Raw genomic sequence first — 9,588 nt, 5'->3', positions numbered from 1 at the left:
CACTGGGCATAAAGCATGCATTAAGGAACTTTTCGCAGAGTGCCACTTGATAAGCCCCTGGGGCTGCTTATTACAGTTCTGGGATTCAAGGTAGAGTCAGGCCATTCCATGAGATCTAATGTCCCTCTCAAGCTCTGAAATGGAAACACATTGAAACATCTTCACACAAAGAAAAAAGGGGCGTAGACAAGAGCTGAGAGATGGCCACTGGGCATGTCCATGGCTTCCCCAGCACGGCAGGGATTCTCTTCATCGCCCAAGTGATCATGGTGAGCAAGTAAGAAGGATATGATTATAGCTGATTTAATAATGTTTGGATGTGTTTTTATATAATTATTATTGCTGGTAAGTTTTTTTTTTTTTTTTTTTGAACCTTGGCTTCTCCATACTTCTCAGCCTGGTAGAAGAAGGGGATGCTGGTAAGTTTTAAGTGGAGGAACAATAAGAAAGAAAGACATGGGGAAATAGAGAAATGACTTTTTATTGGTAGATGGAAATTAGGAAACATATATATACATGTGTTTTCTAATTATATATATATAAAGCAGAAGGGAAGTGCAGGATTTATTTGATCAGAAGGGAAAAGTCTTATTGGTTCAGGGAAATATATTAGGTTTTATAATACGTATCTACAAGATTCACGGTTAGGGGTTTGTAAAAGTATAATAGCCTGAGAATAAATCAATAATATAATAAAGATAAAACAGAAGGAGAAATAAGAATTTACATCATTTTATTGCACTCAGTGAAATCAGGCTTCAAAGTAAGCATGCTCCAGGGTGAAATTGAGATGAAAGATTTGAATCTATGGTTCTTTAGTCACCTTCATTTCCTACATCCTCCCAGAATGTGTGCATCTAAATGGAGTGAAGGCGATTCCAATGCTTAAATGAAAATTTTTTTCTTTTTTCTTTTCGTAAGAAGTTTCCTAAGCCCAATGTGGGGTGAAGTACTATGTTTGAGCACTGGGGACCAAAAAGACACTGGATTAATGGAGAGAAAATATATTTATCTCTGATGTGATACCTTTAGAAGGAATGTTTATGAATAAATGTGAACAATGCTTTATATTTGCATACCGACTCTAAAGTCAAACCTTCCAAGATGAAACACCAGTATACACACTGGTGGTAAATTATTTAGAAATTTTAATCCATAAGTACCAGAACTACCCCAATCCCTCTTCAGTAGTCTAGAATACAAGCCCTCTCATTTTGCACCATACCAATTTTGAAATAAAAAGCTCATCATCAGCTGAAAGAAAAACACTCCATTTACTAAATAACAGTTATGGTTGATAATGGGGAAAATGACTTAACATTTAAGATATACATCTTTTTTATTAACCTACCCTAGAGGATTGGTTTGAAAATTAATTTTAAGCATGCAAGTATCATTTGCCATATATCAGTTCAATGGCTTTAAAAAGTTAGGTTATAACAAATTACACTAAATTCAGATGAACACTGGTTATTTTCTCCCCACAGGTAATTATTATTATAACTAAGGTTAGGAAGTTCCAAGGCCTTTTTCTTTTATACTTTCTTTACCTGTATGTTTTCATAAATATAAAGTAAAGACTTCCAGTGATAAGTTTTAAAAACAAACTGAAATCCTGCATTTATAGAATGCGTGTATATCTGTATATTCATGTATTTGTCTTTCCTCAATATAATTCTGGTATTTCCAAGTTGATGAGTATAGATTCAGTTTACTTTAATGTTAGGTATAATAAATTATGTCTATTTCCTAGTTGGTGACTACTTATGTGACTTTCTGAATTTTTTCTGTCATGAACAATGCAACAATGCCTGTTCATGGATGTATCTCCTTATGTAACATCACTATGAGTGTTTACCTGGACTGAGTCACTGGCATCCATACTTCAGGTTTTTAGAGAGAAACACTGCCCTCTGGAATGCATGCTCCAATTCACATATCCATATGCTGTAAACAAAAACTCTCCACAAAATCTTCTCAATAGTTGATACTACCAATCCTTTTTTCTTGATGCGGCAATTTTTCCTGTTTGCAGGTAAATTCAATCAACTTGTCACACATGTATTTATGTTTCTTGGGAATTTGGATGTTCTATTCTGTAAAGTATCTCTACATCTGTACACTTGGACTATTTTTCCATTAAGTATAAACTGTTTTGTACCTCATTTATCTTGACGTTTATAGCTGAATATGCTAGTGGTTTTTACGGAGGAACCCTTAGTGTGCTATACATGCTGCAAACATTTTCTTCAAATCTTTTATTTGCCTTTTAACATTTTTTACCATGTGTTTTGACACTGTACATTTTCTTGTAAAAAATTTAAAACTTGATTTATATATATGTGTGTGGTGCTAATGAACCATCTGGAAAGTTACATATGCATGTTTTGAGATTGGAATATTTTACAGCACTATTTATTGGCAGGTGTATTCTTTGTATGTCCTTTCTTAAAATTGTTATAGCTGAAAAATGCCAAATATCCCTATATCCATGAACCTCTTTCCAGATTTTGTTCTATATGTTTTTTTCTGTGCCAAATCACTCGTTAAATCACTATATATTTCAATATGTCTCATTTCCTTTTCTCCTTAGAACATATATTAAAATCTCACAGAAAATTTTAAAATTTGTCAGGTTCCATGAATAATCTCTTTCAAAATTGATTGGGAGTGCACTGAGTGTATGTGTTAATTTAAGGAGCCTTGAATATTATATGACTATAAATAGTATATACATCTCCAAACTTGAAGCTCTTCAAAATCTCTTATCAATACAGTTATGCAGTTTTACTCATAACATTAACACATATATATTTTTCTCTTATGTTGTTGGGTCTTTACATTTTCATTTCACTTATGTATTCATTTACTTATTTATTAGACACATATTTATTGAGTTCCTGGTGTGTGTTAGGAATTCTTCAAGGAATCAGAGACATAGCAATATCTGGGGAAGAACCAGACAATAAAGAAATAAATGAGTGAAACCATAACAGGTCATATAGTTATAAAGGATATGGAGAAAAATAAGGCTGGAAGGGGGCAGAGGAAAGGTGCAGGTGAAATCTGAGTTACGATTTTATAGAGGGTGGTGGTTTAGTTTGGTAAGGGACTCATAGAAGGTATGACAGAATGCATTGGCTTTCCACTATGAGAATTTATTAGCTTGGAAGCTTAGAGTTTTGATGCTATGAAAATGTCTAAATCAAGACATCATCAAAACAATGCTTTCTTCCTGAAGACTGACGACCAGTGATCCTGGGCTCCTCTTTACGTAGAAAAGCACATGGCAACATCGACTAGACTGTCACTTCTCTTCCAGGTTTCATTGATTTCTGCTTCTTACTTCTATGGCTCTCTCTCTCTTTGTTTAAATCTCATTCTTTTATACAGGACTTCAGTAAGAGGATTAAGATCCACCTTGAAAAAAATGATCACACCTTGAATTTATAGTAAGATTTTTGATGACTGATTGAATCTCCTTACTTGTGATTTATTTGTTGAGATCTTCTAGATGTTCTTGAGTCAGTAGAGCTTGTTCATGTGTTTCCAGGAATTTGTCCATTTCATCTAAGTCATCTAGTTTGTTGGTGTGTAGTTGTTCTTAGTATCCTCTTATGATCTTTTTAAAATTTCTTCATAGCCCATGGTGATGACCCTTTCTCATTTCAGATTTTTTTTATGTTTATATCCTCTTTCTTTCTTTCTTTCTTTCTTTTTTTTCTGTCAGCCTTGCTAGAAGTGCACCAATTTTATTGATTTTCTCAACGAACCAACTTTTGGTTTTACTGATTCTTCCAATTGTTCTTTTGTTCTTCCATTTATTTAATGCTGCTTTATTCTTTGTTATTTCTCTTTTTCAATTTGCTTTGGGGTTAGTTTGCTGTTCTTTCTCTAGTTCCTCCAGATGAGCAGCTAAGTCTTCGAGTTTTGCTCTTTCTTCTTTATTTCTTCCTTAATTTCCCTCTCAGCACTGCATTTGCTGCATCCTATAAATTCTGATATGTTGCATTCTTCTTTTCATTCATTTTCAGATATTTCTCTAAGAATTTCTTCTTTGACCCAGTGGTTGTTTATGAGTGTGTTTCTTAATATCTATATATTTGTGGAAGTTCTCATTCTTTGGCATTTATTTACTTCCGACTTCATTCCACTGTCATCAAAAAAGTGCTTTGAATAATTTCAATATTTTTAAATGTATAAAAATCTGTTTTTTGTGCCCCAGTATGTGATCTATTCTGGAGAATGTTCCATGAGTACTTGAGAAGAACCTGGTATTTTGGGGTTTAATGACCTATACATATCTCATTATGTCTAATTCATTTATGAAATTAAGTTCTAAATTTCCTTGTTAATCCTCTGTGTGGTTGTTCTATCTGTAGAGGAGAGTGGTGTATTGAGTCTCCTACAATTATCGTTGAGGCATCTATCATTCCCTTCAGTTTTGCCAATGTTCATCTCATGGGTTTTGGAGCTACTTGATTGGGAGCATAAACATTTGTGATTGCTATTTCTTCTTGGTAAATTTACCTTTTTATTAATTAATAGTATCCTTCCTTGTCTCTTATGATTTCTCTACATTTACGTTTATTTTGTCTGATATTACTATAGCTACTCCTGCTTTCTTTTGGTTATACCTTGCATGGAATATCTTTTTCCATCCTTTTCACTTTCAATCTGTTTGTATCCTTGCATCTAAGATGTGTCTCATGTAAGCAGCATATAGCTGGATTATATTTCTTAATCTATTCTACTAAACTGTATCTTTTAATTGGTAAGTTTAGTCCATTAAGATTCAAAATTATTACTGTAAAGGCATTTCTTGAATCCACCTTCTTCTACTTTAGATTTCATTTCTCAGATCTGTATATTCTTTTCCTTCTTTCTCTTTTTATCCTTTAAGTTATACTTACTGGTACTCTTCAGTTCTGTGCCCTCCTCCAGACTTCCCTCTCTGGTCTTTTTCTTTTTTCAGCCATAAAAACTCCTTTTAACATTTCTTGTAGGGCCAATTTCTTGCTGACAAATTCTCTCAGCGTTTGTTTGTCTGTGATAATTTTAATATCTCCCCCACTTTTGAAGGACAATTCGACTGGGAACAGAATTCTTACCCAGAAATTTTTGTCTTTCAGGATCTTAAACATATCATGCTACTGCCTTCTTGCCTCCATAGTGCCTGTTGAGGAGTTTGAACTCAGTCTTATGTGGTTTCCCTTGTATGTAGTAGATCATTTTCCTCTTGCCTCTTTTAGTATTTTCTGCTTCTCTCAAACATTTGACAGACTGATTAGTGTATGTCTTGGGAGTAAGCATATTTGTATTTATCCTATTTGGAGTTCATTGGGCTCCTTTAATTTGCATATTTGTGTCTTCTGTATGGGTTGGGAAGTTTTTCCCCCATTGTATCTTGAGCTAATTGTCCTAGTTTTTTTCTCTTCTCTTCTCCTTCTGGCACACTATTGACCCATATATTTGTGCACTTCATTTTGTATATCATTTCCCTGACAACCAATTAAATGTTTACATCTATTTTGCCATTTGCTTTTTTGGTAGTTCAAAATCAGTTGTTCTGTCCTCTAGTTCACTTATTCTTTCTTCCGCCTTTTCAAATCTGTGTTGTGTGCCCCTCATATATATTTTATTTGGTCTACAATATCTTTAATCTCTCTGATATCAGCTTTTTCTTTATTTATTCTTTCAAATTCTTCTTTATGCTCTTTTGGTATCTTCTTGAACATTATGTCATTAGTCAACCCATTGATTTTATTTAGTAGACTTATATGAACATCTTTGATTAGTTGTTCCAAAGTCTATGTCACTTCTCGTGTTTTAATTTGGTCATTAGGCAGGGCTATGTCTGTCAGCATCTTCATATGCTTAGTGATTTTCTGTTGCCATTGAGCATGCAAATATCTTGATGAGGTGACTTTGGAATTTAATTTCCTTCAGTAGTCTAAAGCTTTGTATTTGTGGAATGGCTGTGAAGCAGGACATAGGACATGGAAAAGGACACAACAGTGCAGTGATGGATGGCAGTCCAGTTCTGGTGTATCGCCCAGGTATAGGCATGGGTAAGGGGCACTATGCTGGGGTGGGATGCAGCTCAGGCAGGCCTTGGAGCACAGGGGCAGAGAGCTGCATGAGAGACACAGTGGTAGGGCATGGCATGAGACAGATGGTGTGGGTTGTGTGGAGGCCTGGGGGCTGGTGTGATGGCAAGATGCAGATGAGCACATGGAGTGTGGGGGTCATGGGTATCAGGGTGGGGGGTTAGAGGCACCAAAGCTGGAGCACAGAACAGGGTGTGGTGCATCCTTGCACTGGGGGAGGGGATTCAGGACAACCAGGATACAGATGTGCAAGTGTGCAGGGGCCGGGTGCAGGTTGCATGGGATGTGGGTCAAGTGGGTGTTATGAGGGGGCCTGGCACAGATACACCAGTGTGGGGGATTGGAGCAGGAATGCATATATGCACAGGGCAAGGGCTGTGTGGCACAGATGCATACTGCCAGGTATGGGAGTGGGGCACTTGTGCTTGGGTGGGAGGCAAGTGTGTATGTGCACGTGTGTGAGTAGTGGGAGCAGGGTGCAGGGTTTGAGATAGAGCATGGATGCTTGGGTGCCCAGGCAGGCAGGACATGAGTGTGCATGTGTGTGGGTAGTGTGGGCAGTGTCTTTGTGTATGCCTATATGGGTGTCAGGGCTCTTGTGTGCATTTGTCTGGAGGGCAGAGCCCTGGTAGTATGCATGTGTCTGGGGGTGAGGCTCTGGTATGAATGTGCAAAGAGCTCAAGGGGGGTGAGGTAGGGCTGTACCTCCATGGTTTGGGGACAGATGTGGTCAGAATGCATAGGTGAGAGCCTGCCCAGATCTAGGGGGTGAGGAAGGGATGCACACGTTCTTAGGGCCAAGGGGACTTGGTGCAGGGCTCAAAGGGGCAGGGTGCAGATGCCGGGTGCCAGGGCAGGGAGGAAATGGGTGTGCATGGGCACATGTGTAAGCCTGGGTTGTCAGACACTGATGTATACATGTGCAGAGCTCAGGAGGTCCCTGGCAGGGTTGTGTGACTGTGCAGGCTGCGAGGCAGTGTGGTCCACATGTGCAGCCTGGATGCCCAGGTGAGCACCTGTAGGGGGCAGGGAGGGTGAAGTGGAGGGTGAGGTTCTGGGTGTGCAGGTCTCAAGATTGGCAGGGCGAGGTTGTGTGCTTGTGTAGGAGAGGTGGATCTGGCTGCAGTGGCCATGTGCATGTACGCTGAACGGGGATGTGAGGTGGTGTGTCATACTGCAAGCTGTCGAAGGGCGATACACCAGAAATGGAGTGGCTTTTATAAAGGGGAATTTAATAAGTTACAGATTTATACTTCTAAGGTACTGGAATTGTCCAAATTAAGGACCAACAAGAAGTTATCTTCACTCAAGAAAGGTCAGGAACCACTCTGTCAGCTGCAAGGGCACATGGTTGGCATCGGCTGGTCCCTTGCTCCTGGGTTCCATTACTTTCAGCCTCTGTTCCTGTGGGGATTCCTTGTTTTGCTTTCCAAGGCTGGATTTCATCTCGTGGCCTCCCTTGGCTCTCTCCAGGTTCTGGCTTGCTTAACATCTCATGGTAACTTCTGCTGGGCTCCAAGCATCTCTATACATCTATGTCTTTGTTCTCCAAGTATCAACATCAGCATCAATTCTGCTGTGAAGTTTCTGTCAGCAATGAGTTCTCTGTTGTTTCTGACAGCTCTGAAACTTGTTCTCAGAATGGTTCCCTCTTAAAGGGCCACCGACAACTCTACCTTGAGTGGGTGGAGACACATCTCTATCTAATCAAAAGATCACACCCACAATTGGGTGTGTCACATCTCTTTGGAGATAATATAAACAAAGGATTCCAACCTACAGTATGGAATCAAGATGAAAAATAATGACTGCTCCCACAAGACTAGACCAGGACTAAACAATGGCTTTTCTGGAGTACCTAATATTTTCAAACAAGCACAGATTGGGTTGAGCAGGTGGGGGGTTCAGGATCGTGTGCTTGGAGCATGGTGCGAGGGTGGGGTCAGGTTTCACTTGTGTGGGGCATGGAGGAGTCACAGATCACGGAGCAGGGGTGGCATGCGTGGGTGTAGAGCATTAAGGCACGCTGCTTGACTCACTTCTTAGTCCCTACTTCCCTGTCCATGAACTTTTGAGAGCTCTGGGCCTCCGTTTGGAAAGGGGCATGAAAAGGCTGTTGGCACTAGCAGGATGTTCTTCGGTTCTCTGCATCTCGATTCCTCAGCAATTGCAACCAGGACTCTCTATGTGGTGCAGAAGACACTTTAAAGGTCCCTTACACCCTGGAATAGGTGTCCTGGTCATTTTTCTCTCACTTCTCTAGCTGTTCCTTGGAGTAGGAGTGATCCCAACCTATCCTATTCTGCCACCTTCCTGGAATGTCTCAGGAATGGATTAATTTAAAGAGCATACTTTTCTGGGGTACATACAGCTTCAAACCACAACAGGTGCTAAGGATTATTTAATGGCATTTGAACAGTTATCTGAAATGAAACTGCAAAATATGCTGGTATATGGAGAATAACATTTCTAGAAAGAAGAGCCATGTCATAGCTTTTGTAAAGAACTTAAGACTGGAAGAATCAGAACCCATTCTTCTAGGTTGTTCTTTGCAAATTGTGAGAGTTTATTTTTATACTGTTCATTTTGTTGCCTAATGATATGCCAGAGGTTTGCGCTCTTGAAGAAAGAATAGAAAAGTCATCAACAGTCTGCATTTTGGGGCACTGATTATTGTGTTTTCTGTGCCATTTCAGATGTATTGTATTCTCAACTACAGAATAAGCTTCTTGAAGAAAGTGTGACTATGTCCTATTCCTTTGTGTTTTTCAACGTCTGCAGGAAACTGTTTAGCTTGTACAAGGCTCCAGTGTGCCAGAAACAGATTTTAAGAAGGGAAGAAACATAGGAGATGAGGTCAAAGTGCAAATTATTGTCCATTTTGTGTAAGGACTTGGACTATATAAGGATTTTCGGTTTTGGTCTGAATGATATAAGGAAAAGGGTGTTGTGAGCTACTTTCTGTTTTGTAAGATTAACTGGCTACTCTGCTGAAATAGGATAAGGGAACAAGGGGTAAAAAAGGAAAACTAGTGAGGAGGCTATGGAACAATATAGGTGAGCTATTATACTATCGTTGACCAGAATGGAAGCAACAAAGGAAGTGGTTTGATCCTGGATTTGCTAATGAAATATACACAGATTATGGAATAAAGAATTCAAGGATGGTTTCAACTTTATTTCCCCTACACTACTGGAGAACTGGACAATCTGACAGAAAATGCTGCAGAGGGAATAGGTTGGTAAGGGCAAATGGATTTTATGATATGGGAATAAGGTCATTTATCCTATCATACTTTCTAATTAGTAATATCGTTACCTGAAATTTATTGCTTTTGAAAACTCCATTTGGTTCTTTTTCAAGTCTATCATTTTTTCTATTTGCCAGTTGACTCTTAGCTTTCTTAGTACATGATCAAATTGTCCCCAAATGTTAAAAATAAGATCAAGCACCTAAATAGCACTTAACCAATGAAAG

The 9,588-nt window shown here is 38.8% G+C and overlaps 1 long non-coding RNA gene across 1 annotated transcript in view; it reads left to right on the top strand.

The window, feature by feature from the left end:
- Positions 1–203: 203 nt before the first annotated feature.
- Positions 204–9,588, top strand: part of LOC143666099 (uncharacterized) — an 87,530-nt gene continuing 78,145 nt past the window's right edge. Inside the window, exon 1 of the long non-coding RNA XR_013167391.1 lies at positions 204–269. This is a non-coding gene — a long non-coding RNA (uncharacterized LOC143666099). The remainder of the gene's footprint in view (positions 270–9,588) is intronic.

This window comes from Tamandua tetradactyla, chromosome 22 (assembly GCF_023851605.1).
Source record: "Tamandua tetradactyla isolate mTamTet1 chromosome 22, mTamTet1.pri, whole genome shotgun sequence".
NCBI lineage: Eukaryota > Metazoa > Chordata > Mammalia > Pilosa > Myrmecophagidae > Tamandua > Tamandua tetradactyla.
Note: the sequence above shows the minus strand (reverse complement) of the source record. Positions and strands in the feature narration are given on the sequence as shown.